Source organism: Cyprinus carpio, chromosome B14, assembly GCF_018340385.1.
Source record: "Cyprinus carpio isolate SPL01 chromosome B14, ASM1834038v1, whole genome shotgun sequence".
NCBI classification, from domain to species: domain Eukaryota; kingdom Metazoa; phylum Chordata; class Actinopteri; order Cypriniformes; family Cyprinidae; genus Cyprinus; species Cyprinus carpio.
The window spans coordinates 13330716-13347507 of NC_056610.1; the positions used below are offsets into that span (position 1 = coordinate 13330716).

At 36.1% G+C, this 16792-nt stretch overlaps 3 pseudogenes; 2 read left to right on the forward strand and 1 right to left on the reverse strand.

Annotated features, from left to right (window-relative positions):
- Positions 1 to 581: 581 nt before the first annotated feature.
- Positions 582 to 2039, reverse strand: LOC122139537 (annotated as a pseudogene).
- Positions 2040 to 3603: 1564 nt separating this feature from the next.
- LOC122139683 lies at positions 3604 to 7319 on the forward strand (annotated as a pseudogene).
- Positions 7320 to 13573: 6254 nt separating this feature from the next.
- Positions 13574 to 16563, forward strand: LOC122139622 (annotated as a pseudogene).
- Positions 16564 to 16792: the final 229 nt, after the last annotated feature.

Here is a 16792-nt window from a genome sequence, read left to right on the forward strand (position 1 = left end):
TTTTTTGTTTTCTATCAGATCATTGGTGTATCAATTACACAAAACCCAAGACTTGTTTTAGTCCAGTGGTGTAAAAAAAAAAAAAAGGTAACACGGAATTGTTGAGTGGATCATTGATCAGCAAAACAATTTTAGGTTGAACAGAAGCACAATGGCGATATAGCTCACAGTTATATTTACAAGAGCATTATGTCATTGCTGAAATCTGTGACTTGCCGTTTTATCAAAAATCCACATCATCCTCTGTCTGAAAAGGGCACCAGACATTTCATAAATACAGCAACAACAAAAAAGATCAACATATAATTGGACATACGAGTACGGCTACAGAGCACTTTCACATACACATCAGGGGAACAGAGAAGTTACACTGAGTGATCAGATTTTTCAAGTCAATGCAATGTTCTAAAATCTAGTGTGAAACTAACTATGTGATGAAGACTGTTTCCTAGCAGAAACTTTACATCGAAAGTATTAAGGAAAAGGTAAAGTTAAAAATGTAAACAACACAATTGCAGTTCTCTCTACATTTCACTTCTGCAAAGTCTAAGGGACTGAAAAGATTAATATATGTTTTCAATACTGTAACTTTATTTCACAATACTACCGTCATGCACATCTGTACATTAGGTTAACAAATGTCATTGCAAGAAAGGTATTGCTAATTGTCTTTGGAAAAAGATACACAAAAGGATAACACTGGCACATACACATGAGTTATAGTATCAAAATCCGTCTTTTTTTCTTCCTTGCAAAGAGTTTGACATCTTAAACACAATTTACTGTGACTTTGGGACATGCACCCGACATCCCGAGTCCCCCCTTGCAATAAATAAAAAACAGCTTTCACTCGGTAGTAGTGTCTTTCTCTTTCACAGTGGGTTCGCACAAGGCCCTCTTCTGCATCATGGTAAAAGGGAAACGAGTGCACCATTGCAGGGCACCATAATCCAGTTGTTAAGCCTTGCCAGAGTTTTGATGACTGCCTGGAGGCCTACCTGGGCTCACCTTGTAGCCTGCAGCTTTTTGGGTGGTGCCCAGTGGCCGTCCTGGGCTGGTTTTATAAGCCCGCTGCTAAATGGTGGTGCCGGGGACGCGGTCGTGTCCCGTACTTGTCCTGTAGCCTGCGGACTTAGTGGTACCCGAGGGCCTGCCTCGTCGTCCAGACTTTCCAAGACCCTTCTTTTTCTGGAGCCCTCTGGAGCGTCTGCAGCCCCTCATTCGAACTGATTTGGGAGTGAATTTCATTCTGTGTGTCCTCTGCATCTGGCGCAGGACATGGGCTGAATCATGCTCTGTGGCAAGGGGGGCAAGTTTGGGAGTGGCAGTTGTAGTGCAGGAGGTGGGGCGGTGGTGTAAAATTTATTGGACTGTGAACTGCACAACTCAAAGTGACTGGCTGGGGTGTTGCCCATCATCCCCAATGCTACCCAGACCATAGTCGTTGCTGTTGCTGGCTACTTTGGTGTGCATCATTTTCTGTTTAAATAAAATATATTTAGAAACTTTATATATTTCAAGATAAAGTGGTTAATAAAAAGTAGGCTATATTGTGAAATAACAACTGAATGTGAGGCTTTGCAATACTTTTTCCAACATCTTACATCGACCCGCGTGCATCGAAAAGTGATTTGATTGACGACGTCAATCAAAAAGAAAACAATCAGGCCTGTGCAATTAAACCACTGAAAGTTAATGCAGAAGAAGGCGTAGCTATATAACCGTACATAAACTATGGGAATATTCACACTTTAAAGTAGGTCGCATCACTTTACAGTTAGATAACACACAATGTCTCTGTGTCACAAAATGTACAGCGACGGCCAATCCTTTAATATATAATATACATTAATCTTTTAATTAATGCAAATAAAATCGAATTTAGTATAATTAGGTCGTTAATATAGATTATTCTTTTAATTAATGCAAATAAAATCGAATTTAGTATAAAACAGATGGATTTTGCGTTAAATAATGCAATAAAGAAAGTATTTTACCTCATCTGGAACGCGGATCACGGAATGTAATGGGTTAAACATGAAACAGCTCTATCTTCCATTCTTGAAAGCGAAAAGCATAATTGTTCTATTACGCAGGCACCTATGGACATCCTTGAACCGCAAAATGCTTTCTTCCTAAAACGATCGTGCTAAATTCTGGGTTATGGGACGGATATTTTCCCCCTGAACCGCTGAGGTTTAAAGCTGAAAGGCAGCCATTTTCACTAGAAAAAAATAATAAAATAGTAAGAATAGCTAATACGCATGCGTCAGCTGCTGGTGGGAATTTATGCTATTCTTTAGCAAATACCAGAAGGCCCTGGTGTCAGCTCACACGCCACTTTTGTCCTCGTTATTTATTCATTTATATAATATTTATTTGTTGAGGACATTTGAAAAGTTGTCACCATTTGTCACTGTGTCTATACAGAATCGTATGGTTTGGGGATTTTTTTAAATTAATATTATATTTATCTTAATTTAAGTCATATTTCCAAAGACAGTGTTTAATGAAAAGCAAAAGCACAGTCAGATATGTTCCCCATCATATAAATAAAGTAAAGAATAAAAACTATATGGTATAATGAGAAAGTAAAAATATAGGAACATGAAAACACATGAATGGATAGAAAATATTTAAGGTATATCAATAAAATAGGCTATTTAAATAAAGTATGTTGAAGACCATAATGAACGCTGCTCCTTAACAAGACACACAGAGGGAAAAATGACCTCCCAGCAACAACTCAGCATAATATAATAATAAGATAATAATAATAATTATAGATTTATTCATTATAATAATAATTATAATAAACAAAGAGGTAAAAAAAAGTACCTTATCCTGCCGCAATTAGAACATAATGTATTTGTATAATAGTAATGATGATAATATCATTGTTATTACTACTTTATTTGTTATTAAAACCTAACAATGTAGCGGTTCTCGAATTAAAAATTGCACTGTAATTTTCTCTTGTAATCTCATTGGCCTGGCACTAAACGCACAAGAAACAAAGCAATATATCTGCGACAAATACTACTATGACGAAGACTTAACTGGTCAATATTAATAAGGTCATGCTGACGTTCATTGATGGCCATCCTATTGCGAACGCCTAGCTTATACATATTGATCAGGTTATAAAAAGGTTCTGGCTCATGAATATTAGAGGAAGGCCTTCCACAGTAGTTAGGATTCGTTCTTTTGGAATGCGGATGAGGTGACGTCAACCTACAAAAAAAATTTGAGCGGACATTCTTCGTCGCTGGCTTGCGCGTCATCATAACCAGACTCTGACCGAAATCAAAAGGAGCTTTCTCAGCCTTTACTTTTAATCGTTTACGTCCCCTGCTTACAGAGAACAGAATTCCTCGGATTTATCTTAAGGGGAGTAAAACGTAACAGCGGTCTGTCGAACTTCATTTTAAGAGCCGCTTAAAGTAGAGCCAGGACAACTCAAACATCTTTTTTGTTTTAAAACTGGGATTGACCGTTAGATCTGACGCATGAACGCCACACACCCAATAATAACGCTTTTGAGAGTCATTGTACCCTTATTTTTTAACATTACTTGAATGATTTACAAGGAGATTGTCGAGAATGGAAAGCGAAGAGTATTCACGAAAGAACTGGGACCCATGGATCGAGCAGCTGAACGAAGTGCAAGCAACGGTCGGAAAAACCAAGTGAAAAGTCCTTTATGCGAGAAGGGTGAGGTGCCGCGATGGAACGGTCATCCTCGCCCGTGTCAGTGTTGCAATTGTATGGTTAAAAAACACGTGTTTTTGTCTAGTGCCGGCACCGTGGGATCGCTCAGCAGTCAAGGACTGTCCTATTCAATTGTGATAATTCGCTCAGATTACAGTTGCATTGCGCCCTTCCCACTGGCCACTTATTCCGAAGATGGCGAGTGCCCGATATTATGTGCTATTATTGGCTGCCGTCTGCGGCGCCATTGCAAATGTGACTATTGGGTTTGGCTGTGACCAGCTGCCAGTTAGCAACCAGAGCTCGTCAGGTTTATGCCCACATTTACCTGTTATCTCACGTTGTCAGGCAGAGTTTTCGGTTTGCCCTGTTTTGCTTTCATAAGCAACGTACCGAAACTCACCAGCGCATCGTTTGTGTAAAAAACACCTAAAGTAGCCTAATGTTGTTTTATATATATAAATTGAGTGGTTCTTTTTTAAGTGTTTAGTGAATAAATGAGTCCTTGTATATTAGTTAAATTGTCATTGCAATGTTTAAAAATGCACAGGTGTTTTTTCAGTGGCGCTGCTTTTGTAGAATTGTAGTCCACCTGCATTTAATCCGTGTGACCCTTATTTTATAAAAAGCAAATATTTCAAATGTCCTGTAACGTTACGGCTGCACATAATGTAAAAGTGAAAATTTGCAGAATGTTGCCGTAGTGCAACAAATAGTTGACCTAAAAATTGTGAAAATAATTCTGTCATCATGTACGCTCCCAAATGTTGTTCCAAACCTGCATGAAATGACTTTCCTACTGTGGCGCACACTAGGAAAGATGTACCTGAGACGTTGTATTAGGATAAAGTATACTATTTTTTCTTTATATAGAGAATTATAAATATTAGTAAGTCGTATATAAAAGTATGGATATTATGAGTATTCGCAATTTAATATTATTATACATTTATATTTATTTTATATAAACAAGTTGAGTAGGTTTAGATGTTTAAGTTGCCCATTTTTAACATTATCTTGACAGTCACATATTTTACAGCCAACTTCAGTCCCACAACCATTCTTCAAGAACAAAGGCATATTCGGCCCATAATACCAATATTTAGTCATCCGGGGGGGGTCGTGTTCAACATGCTCTCGCGGTTGTTAGGATGTAAATGCACCTTAGGTTCATAGTTCAGAGCCACCGTATGTGTGCTTTTGTAGTCTAACCTGTCTGTTGTATCTATTGCAGGCTAAAGAAATTTTAGAATGGCCAAAGAGTCAAACGTTCAGGAGGTGCGTTTGCCCCCATGGTACACAGTATGTGGAGATGTACATGGGCCAATTTCATGATCTTATGGAACTGTTTAAGATCGGGGGTAAATCACCCAGATACTAATTACTGTTCATGGAGAGACTATGTGGATAGAGGTTACTATTCAGTAGAGACACGTCCACTACTGGTGTCTTTAAAGGTACGTGAATGGGATACAGCTTTAATATAGATTTTTTTTAAAGAAAAAGTTTCGTTTGCATTGTTAATGGCTTGTTTTGTCATTTTAAATCGTCCAGGTTCGATATCGAGAGAGAATCACCATCCTCCGTGGAAATCATGAAAGTAGACAGATCACACAAGTTTATGGCTTTTATGACGAGTGCCTGAGAAAATATGGAATGCAAATGTTGGAAAATATTCACAGACCTCTTGGATACCTTCCTCTTACAGCCCTCGTAGACACACAGGTAAATTGGTTGTGGATTAAAAATGTAAATGGTTGTGAGACTCAAAAAAAAAAGCGTTGCATATAATTGAGTGCAATACAGCTTAGCTTTGCTCTAGATCTCCACACGATTTTCTGTCTCCATGGAGGATTGTCACCGTCAATTGACAACGCTGGATCACATCGCGCGTTGGACCGTATCCAGAGGAAGTTTCCTCAATGCCGAGTGATAAATTCACACTAGTGCATACACAGAAGATTTGTGTATAGTGTTACTTATATTCAAACACAATTAAGAAGTCCCAGCTGTGAAAAATACTCAAGGAGACCATCGTATGAAAATCGCATTGGCAGAAGGTCCCCATGGGTGACTTGATGTGGTCAGCATCAGCGATGACCGCGGACAGGCTCTGGGGATTTTCCCCCAGGGGGGCATGTTGGCTACACATTTATGGGACAGGACATTACTCGCACGATAGAAACATTTAACCATGCCAACTGCCCTTGACTCTGGTCTCAAGAGCTCAACCAGTTAGTGATGGAGGTAAAATGAGAATGGATTACCAGCTCTAAATATATGTTTGATACATGATGTTTTTAGACTTTTTGAAGTTTGTATTTATAGAATGGTGGCAAGCATAGTTGGCATGTTGTTACTAGTGATATAATTTATAAATTGATCATATTTAGTGTAATTAAGAGGGTTATTATTGAGTATTTCCATGAATTTGATCTTCACTTTTCATTAAAACGATTGACAGACAATAAACCTTCAATTTGCAATTCATAGTGTAGTGCATATTATGGAATGTATTATCCAGATTACAATAGGGTGGGCCAGTTACAAATAAATAATCACTTGCCTGATATAACAGCAGCCATAGCTATGTAATTTACCTTCTCGATTGCCTCTCTTTTTACTCTATAATTTTGACTCACATTGGTTATTTACGACACGAGATCCAAAAACCACATTGCTAAAATAAAACAGTTGATTCACATAGTTTTCACATTATTTTAATAGACAACTTAAAGAATCTCTAAAATATTGAATGCGAACCAATTTTAAAAAGTGGGATTCTGTGTACGGTTCGAGTCAGTTCTAGATGCGTACACTATTTTTGAAAATTGAATAAAGAATGCGACAAATGCTGACAGACAATGGCAGAATGACAGTCAAATACATAGGAGAGTCAGCTGAAAGGATAAAGGTATATAATTATGTTGCCGTATATAACTTGTGTTGAAGATGATCAATTGTTGTTTGCTGCGATGATTAAAATTAAAATGTAACAATGAATAAATGTAGCATATCTGAACACTAAATATAGTAATAGAAACTGTACTAAAGATTTAAAATATTCCAACGATATATTTTTAATTAATATAATTTGTAGCACATGGATAATAATAGACCTACCAATGGTGCAGGATAGCTCCTGGAAATATATTTTTTTAAAACATTTCTACAGGGTTATAACTGGTGCGTCATGAACGTAATGTTGTAACGATCTTCAGTGCACCTAATTATTGCTACCGATGTGGTAAAGCCAGGGCTGCCATCATGGAAACTCGATGACACGCTCAAGTACTCCTTGTACGTATATGACATAAAGCATAAAACAATAATCCCTTTCCCTGTGTTATGTATCTGTCATTTTTGCTGTTATAAATATGAATATTAAGAGAATGATTTCTTTTAGTTTACAGTTTGACCCTGCACCACGCAGAGGAGAGCCTCACGTTACACGTCGCACTCCAGATTATTTCCTTTAAGATGGGAAGTACAGTATTGCAGCACTATCTGACCTGTGGACAATGATTATTCGTAGAAGACATGCTCATCTTTTCAAATTTTAATCCAACACAAACCCCTGTCCTTGGACCAAAACATGTGCCATATCTATACTGTCTGCAATAAGATAGATGCAGTCTTTGCTTCAACACTTCTACACAGCAAATCTACCAGTACTCGTTCATCTGCATCATGTACTTTCTCTCTTATGTACTAAAAGCTGTTGTGTGTTTTTGATCAGGATATAAGGGTTTTTTCTGACTAACGGGTTTATGTGCCTTCTTCTAAAAACGCTGTGTTTTGGAATTACATTTGAATATACACTCTAAAATGCTTATGACTGGATAAATGTTCAAGTTGTGATGAGCTTAAAATAGTGCTGTGTATTATAGCTGCATTTTTCATGCTGCATGGCCTCGGGTACACAATGAGCCGTCATCTGGCAAATTTCCGACTGCTGTTTTAAACGATTGGCCTACTGCAGTGTTTTGTTACAGGTGGGTATGAGACACTTTAGTTTAGTCCCCCCTTTTAAATGTCTTTAAGCACTTTTTTCAATGCGTGCAGTATTTGTAATCGGTCTTAGTTTACACAGCAGTTTTTTTTTTGTTTTTTTTTTGCTTTTGTATGTCACTGCATTATTTCCCAAATAATTTGTAAATGAGAGCACAAATTAAATAGGGATTTGAATGGCAAGATTAAAGACTCTTGTTATTTATCTATGTAAAGTCTGTTTCTTTTTAGACAGCAGCTGTACCATTTCTGTTTCTTCCTCTGCTATAGGATGATGCAAAAATGTTAGCAGTGTGGCTGATTGATTTTTAATGTCAAATTGGGTTCATTCCTGTTAAACAGTAAAATGTACTGAGCACTGTATCTATAAAAAAAGAATACCCTTTATTGTATTTCTTGATGGTTACAGTACCAGACTTTTAAAAAAATATGGTCTGGTCAAGTTCAGGCCAACTATTCAAACAATAAAAATTAAGAGGATGGAACCGAATAAGACAAAAAGAATTAAGTTATCTATTGCTTAAAAACGCAAATTAAAAAGTTTTGCTTATATAAAGGTGTGAAAACTTGAAATAATTTTAAATTTAAATCTGTAACTTTATCTAACTGAAAGATTTTATCAAATCTGATGCTTGCTCATGATTTAAGTTTTGTTTATTTTGGGGGGGATAAGAGAAGTCCTTAAAAAATGAGGGAATGTCTGAAAACGTTTATTTATTTTAAAAAACACTAAAAAAAAAAAAATAATAATATTATCATCACTAAAGAAATCGTGAGTTTAATATTTTATATACATAGAATTGTGGGCATGAAAACGCTATGCATGACAGGTTGGTGTTTAAAATATCCGCTAGATGGAGCCATTTACTTAACCAGTTTATCTTTAAAGTGCCCCTATATTTATGCCATTTTTAAGGATGCTAATATTGTATATTGAGTCTCATAAAACAGATTTTACATGCATGCAAGGTCAAAAACACGTTAGTTTTCTCAAAAAAAAAAAAAGATTTAATTTTACCTAAATCTAAATTATTCGAAACGACTCGTGCGAAAGCAGTTCAAAGAATCAGCCTCTCTCTAAACCCCTCCTTTCCGTGAGCCCTCACTGCTGTGATTGGTCAGATGGCGCCGTCAGCGCGTGATTTTCTTTATTTTTTCTTAATCAAACTCAACATTTTACAGTAGCCAGGGGGGAAACAAACAAAAAGAGATACAAAATTACAATAAAATAGAGAGAAAAGGGAAAAAATATTTTTTTACATAAAAGCATGGAAATGTTTGCATACATTAATACACTTAACAGCTTTCTTGTTTATCAAATTGTAAATAGATTTTAGGTATTGTTTTTAACTTCTGATTTCAAAATGAGAAACAATGGTTTATAATTGCTGTACTTGCATTTATGTATACTAAACTTTGCCAGCAAAAATAATAAATGAATCAAATAATATTCCTAAAAAATGTACATCGATATCACAGTTAATATCAACCCATCAACACAGCTATTCCAGAAAGTTACAACAGGAGGTCTAGAAACAACATACCTTTGAAAAGGGGCTCGAACTTGTCGATTATTGTGTTTAACAGAGGAAGAAGAAAATCAAACTCGACCAACAGCAGTGTCAACAGGATCAAGACTGCAGAAAAGAGCGCAGCGCCTGTCAGAAACGAAACGCCCATTGCAATGACGGAATGACAGCCCTGGAGACTTGTCCATACTATAGACTGTGAAAAATACACATAGAAAAGATGGTATCGATGGTAACTTTCCAACTCGAGCCGGAGTCTGATGATGAAACGGTTGATCTGGCTGATCGACAAGAGACTGGTTCAAGCACGACTGGAGCAGGACGTTTCTCAGAGTGTTAACAGGTTTGTGGTAAAATTAGATGGTGATGAAACAAAATTTTACTCTCACAGCGTAGGATATACACGGGGGTTTTTTTTTTTTTTTTTTTATAGACAATAAACTTTATTTATCGTGCACTGTCGGCTTCACAACTTTTGCATAGCCTATAGTTTATGTTCACATACAGCTAGCTACATGACACACTGCATGAAAGGTTATATTCGAAAAGGGCACTTTAACTCTAGTAATTTTACCTCTAACTACGAATACCATTAAAGAGACTTTGATGAATCTGTCACGCACCCTCTTCGAATAAAAAGCGTTTTAATTTGCTCCAAGAAATAACTGGCATTTCGAAAAGGTCTTTGTTTTTGGAGGTAATTATTAGGCCTTATTAACATATCCATCTCTTTCTGTAGAGATTCGCAATTAAAAAATAAAAAAGTTTTCATTGCGATCCCTCTTTATGACATACAAAATACATGTAAGAACATTTATTTATTTATTTGGTGAACACAAAAATACACACAGGTAGATAATCAACAGTTAAAAAATTAATGTCATAAAAAAATGAAGACTTAGAACGGATCTGGCATCTTTGAAGCTCATTAAATTTTATAATCTAAATATTTGCATTTCCTTTAATTCATGACAAAAGTCTTTCGTTGACTAATGCATTTTATTTTTTTTTATTGTTTGTATAGAATATAAATCGAATGTTACCATGTTACAAATATTTCCAAGATATTGAAAACTTTTATTTTGAATTATCATCAGCGTCTGTGGTTGGCTGGGAGAGAGGGTGGCCTTTACTGCAGCGTTCTTCTCCTTCATTCGTAAATAGCAAATGAGCCTCAGCGCGTGAGACTGATCTCTGCTGCGGAGTGCTGTGATTTGGTCTGACGGCGAGCTTTGAACTGTTGCACTGTAAGTAACATGACCTTTCTTTTCTAGAGCTCCACAGATGCCATTTTCGAGATATGGTTTTATTCATCTTTTTTTTGCTTTGCTGTATTAGTATGTAAAAGCTTATGCTGGTAGTAAGTGGATTTGTGATGTGGCATCCAGAGGTTGATAAAGAGGTGCACAGCTGGACTTGTACAGATGCTTTAAAAGATAAAACTAACATTGATTGAGATGTTCATCATATGGAGCTATATTTTTTAAACGTGATATTTAAGCATAACATAATTCATATTTAGATTTGTGACATATTGAAAACCCCAGTGGAAGCCACCTAACCGGTACTGACTGGTTTTGAAACCATTCTTTGCCATTGGGCTACAATGATGAAATTCTAACAATTGATTTCAAAACGAGGACACCATATAAATCATGCTATTTATACTACAGTGTTTGCTCTTTAAAGAGCATCACTGTTTTAACATAAAAATATAGCCTGTGAATTAAGATGTGTTGCATGCATATTATTACTAGGCTATTGAAAAAAACACAGAATATGATATATATATATATATATATTATATATATATATATATATATATATATATATATATATAAAAATCACGAATGCATACTGTTGGCCAAGAAATGGGCTGTTTTGGGGAAAGTGTCATAAACACGGTTTCTCTGTTCAAAGTTCAGTTCAGATCAAGAGGCCCGTGCATCGGTCAGTGTCTTATCACCGCAATCCTTAGTGTGCGCGCGCTGTTCTGATGTTTTTCATTGTAGGAAAAACGTAAAATGTAGTCGCTTTGTTGCGATGTCCGAATCGTGAATCAATTGGTCTTTAGAGTCGGTTCTTTGTTTTAGCGGTTCGGTTGAGCCTGTACACGCAAGCAGTCTGAAGGATTGTTCACAAAAATGACTGAAACAATTCGTTGACGGATCGAATTGAATAAACAACTGACTCATTGAACCGAGAATCATCTCTTGTCAAATAAAACTAAATTTATTGTTAACTAGAAGAACGTTACATAATATAACGTAAATCGAAATGTTAACCATTTTACGTAGGTTTTACTAAATTGCTTGTTTTGGAAATACGCTATGATATTTAAATGAATTTTAATACTTAATGTATATATACATTTAATTTGGAATTTATGGCGGATCTGGGGACATTGAATTACATAAATAGCCTACCATATCTAATAAAACAAAATCCAAAGCAATGGCTACATATCGAAACGTTTCTAAGCATTTAAAATGTCACACTGGGATGTGTGGCTGAATTTCTGAATACTTTTCGAACCAGTTCTTTGAAACGAATTGCTCAAAAGAATCGACTCGGACTCTATTGAGAATCAACTGAGTCGGACTTCCTATCACCATTGAAACGCGGCGTAAGCCAAAGCATTAAGTGATCTCGTGTAAAGCACATGAACATGATTTGATTTAAAAAGACACGGGCCCACTTTTGTAGCTGTCAGCAGAGAAACGCTTGATTTATTATCGTCTTTGGTGCATTGTCAAGATAAAATGTCACCAGCTGCAAGCGTTTGATTTATTTCATTTATTCAATTATGCCACTGTGAATGCCTTTAATTGCAATATGCACATGCAAATAAATGGTTAAATTCCGTTATCTAAACTCAACCTTCAAGCATTTGATAATGAAGTTGGTTTTCTAATCGTCATTGGAAAGGCATGGTTCAAAATAGTAACCGCATATCATTTAAAACCATATGGCTTTCTTTCTTCATTGGTAAACAAAAATTGCAGTCTCAGCCTCAGTAATCTTGTATGGAAATTAATTCAATGAAAGTGCATGTTGACAAAGACTGTCAGTTCTTCACACACACTCTGTCAAATACCTTTTGCCTTTCACAGATGAAAAAAAAATGAGAAGGAGTTACTGATGATGATCTGTTTAATCAATCCCCTTCCCTGGGACTCAATTTCTAATCTGGTACTTTAGCCAGTTTTGTATAGAAACACAGGACATATATACTGTATACAGAGGCACTGCTTTATATGAGGACTAGCAGCACCTTTTTCAGTGTGACTGGACGTTCAGGCCTTTCTTTGGTTGGCTGGTCAGCTGTGTCTTTAGCAGCTACATGCTGATTCAGCGGAGGCTTAATCAGGAGAGGAATGTCATGTGCAAGCATTATTCCGTTGTTTCTGGGGGGGAAAAATCTAAAAATGGCTTTTGATTCACTAGATGTTATTTTACTATATTGTTTTTTTCTATATAAGAATAATAGTACAAATGACTGTTTGACCAGAAATGAAAATTTAGTTTTCATTACCATTCAGATGTTTGGGCTAAAGTTTTTTTAAGAAATTACTACTTTTATTTAGTGAGGATGCATAAATGATTTAACTTTTTATTCATCAAATAACCTTGAAAAAAAAAAAAAAACATTAAGCAGCACCACTGTTTTCAACATTGATAATAACAAGAAATATTTCATTTTAGAATGATTTCTGAAGGATCATGTGACACTGAGGGACTGGAGTAATGACACACTGAAAATGCAGCTTTGATATCACATGAATAAGTTACATCTTAAAAATGTATTCAAATAGAAAGCAGTTATTTTAATATTATTTATTCTTATATTATTACTGTTTTATTGTATCTTGAAACAAGTAAAGATCTTTCCATCCCCAAACTTTTGAACAGTAGTGTACTTAACATAGATAAAGAAAAGTGTTTTTAACAGTGTAATATTTTCACAGTGTACCATGGCAGCTGAGTGTACCATCTCCACCTCCATAAACATTAAAGAGCCACGCTGGGATCAGGGAACATTTGTGGGGTCGAGCAAAGCATTTCTTCACTGTCACAGACCCGAGAAACATCCTCCTGTCGAATGAACAATTAGAAAAAGCGCGTCAGATTATTCTGGATTACAAGTGAGATTCTACTCTGCATTCGTGTGCTTTTCTATAGCATTCATGCTACATAGTTTTTCTAACAAATGCACTATAGTAATCTTCCGTTTTCCTCTCTTTGAAGAAAGGGGTGGTAACACCAGGTCTCACAGAAGACGAGCTATGGAGGGGCGACGAAGTATGTTTTTGACTCTGCATTCCATCCAGACACAGGCGAGAAAAAATGCTCCTGATTGGTCGCATGTCTGCTCAGGTCCCCATGAACATGACCATCACTGGATGCATGATGACGTTCTACAGGTGAATCATGCTGGTTTGCTGTGTAATACATGCACTATTGTACAGTAGTATTTGATTTGCCCACATGTAATGCTTTTTAAAAAAATTTCTCGCTTTTTAGAACGACTCCAGCAGTTCTGTTTTGGCAGTGGATCAATCAGTCTTTTAATGCAATAGTCAACTACACCAACAGGAGCGGAGATGCCCCCATCACAGTAAAGTGCGAGAACTTTAGATCATCCATTTGAACATTTTTTTGCATTTATCTCGTGTTCTACTTTGAACTGTTTTGCAATATCCCTAAATTCCTAATATATGTTCCTGCAGCCAGCTTGGCACAGCATATGTATCAGCCACTACAGGAGCCGTGGCTACTGCGTTAGGACTAAATGCATTAGCAAAGGTAATGGTCTTGCTTTCTAATGTTTATGGGCTGTAACTCTCTCACTGCAAAGTAATAAATAGAGTGTTTACTGCTCAGTGCTCACTCTTTGTGTTCATGTATTAATCCATATTTATGTTTAAACTAAAAATGATTTAATTTCACTGTCTTTCAGCATGTGTCTCCGCTCATAGGACGCTTTGTTCCTTTCGCTGCTGTAGCTGCTGCTAACTGTATTAATATTCCACTCATGAGACAACGGTAAATAATTATCTAAAACAAATCATGCATAAAGAGCTTTGAGTTGATTTTATTAGGGCTGCTCAGAACTGGTTGTCCGTTAGTCATGAAATACTGGAATAACATAAAATCTGCATGTGAATATTCTATATATAGTTCAAACGTTTTTTAATGTTTTTGAAAAGAACTCTTCTGCTCACCAGTTTGTTTTGATAAAAAATATAGTGATACATTAATATTGTGAAATACTCTAAAAGAACTATTTTCTATTTATATATATATATCTTAATATGTCATTTATTCCTGCGATGGCAAAGCTGAATTTTTCAGCAGCCGTTACTCAAGTTTTCACACTATACTTCAGAAATCACAGCATTTATGTTAAACAAATAATTTCTTTAACAAAAGCATTTTTGCTAAACTAGAACATTATAAACGTCTTTACTTTTAAACTCAGCATTTATGTTAAACAGATCATTTCTTTAACACAAAAGAACAGCATTCATTTAAAAATGTAAATTTTTGTAACATTATAAACATCTCGACTGTCACTATTGACCACTGTTTTAATGCATCTTGCTGAATAAAAATATAAATTTCTTTAAAAAAAAATTAAATCTGCTGACCCCAAATATTTGACCGGTAGCGTATACTGTGTGCACAGTATAACAGACATGAAGTGATGTGAACTATGTTGTTCCTTTTGTTTCAATCAGGGAACTCAAACACGGCATTCCTATAACAGATGAGAATGATAATCGGTTAGGAGAATCTTCAAAGGCAGCTCAACAGGCCATCACACAAGTGGTGGTTTCCAGAATCCTCATGGCCTCTCTCCGGGAATGGGTTCGTTTATTACAGTAGAATGGATTTTGAACTATGTTTATCAAATTATGCATGTACAGTGACGTCCAAAAGCCTGAGACCACATTTAAAATCTGGAATCTATTTTAAACCTAGAAATATAGTTTAGGAATTTTAAATTTAATAAAAATAAATTTTTTTTTTTTTTGGGGGAGGGGGGGTGGTCCCTCACTGTAGGTCTTATGCAAATGCAATGTTGATTTATCAAAGTGCATGTAATTACAAATAAATAATCTATCTAATTAAATCTTCCTATAGCAATCCCTCCATTTTTAATGAACTCTTTGGAAAAGAAGGCCTTCCTCAAGGTAATTTCAAACTTACATTATAAATATTTTGTTTGCATGGCTGAAAATCTTAATAAAAAGCTATTTAGCCTTAGCAGAGCACGTACACACGCTCTGTCTGCTTGAATGCATTAGCCCTTAAAACAGCCCCATAGAATCAAGGGCTTTGTTGCCAGGTTGATTTTCTCCCCCTTCATTTTTTCAGAGGTTTCCGTGGATGAGTGCACCCATTCAAGTTGGCTTGGTTGGGTTTTGGTGAGTTGCCAAAGATAGATTGATGGTCTAATAAACAGTTATTTCCTGAAAGGAATTCAAGAATTTGTGACCCACTCTTTTGTACATTCTTTCTTCTTCTTAGCCTTGTGTTTGCAACCCCATTGTGCTGTGCGTTATTCCCACAAAAGAGGTGAGAACATTTCAAAACAGTTTGAATCTTTTCGGAATAACTCTATTGGTTTTTATGAATCATTCTGTTGCATTTCATAATTAAATGCATCCTTCATGCAGTGCTATGGCAGTGAGCCGTTTGGAAGCAGAGCTGCAGGAGAGAGATTCGAGCCAGTCATCCTGGGAGTAGAGACTGTCTACTTCAACAAAGGACTGTAAAGACAAACGTTGGTGAATCTGCTCTCTACTGTAATGGTTTCACATTCATCAAACATCTCTTTGTGTGCCAAAGTTCACCCGTTCCTCTCCAGGACATCCCATCTCATTTGTCATTTTGTAAGATGTTTTTAGATTTTTGGCTGTTTTTTGCTGATCTTTTTTGTCTGACGTGTATGACGGTGCACACTACTCTACATACATGTAGCATTGTTTTTTTTTTTTTCAATATTTGAAATAATTTTGTTTGCTGCCAGATTATTCCATGTGCCATTCAATGTTATTTTCAGTAAGGATCAAAGATGGCTGGTGTTGACCTTGTTTTTCTTTTCCTTTAGTCTGTATTGCATTGTTATTGTCAGTATTTTGTCTTTATCGCTTCATGAGGGTTTATACATTACTGCCAAATTTCATTTCAGTCTCAAGCAAAATCAAGGGACCTCTTAATGACAACAGTGCAATCCGTTGAAAACGTTGCCAAATACAAACCTCTGCTGCACATTTCCTTAGACGTAATAAACCGATTAACTACAGCATGGGTTTTAAGAAGAGTTTTATATATTTTACTATCCTCAGTATTTGAGTTTAACTAGGATGTAATACAGGAATAGCGTGTATGTTTATATAATTTCTTCTGCCTGCTGACAGTGCATGAACAAACTTTTTTGTAAGTGAAAATAGTGTGAGGTTAAAGTCCAGCGTGTTCTCATTGACTGTTCCAAAGTCCACTCCTCTAGCAGTTCAAGGTTACACATTGCTTTT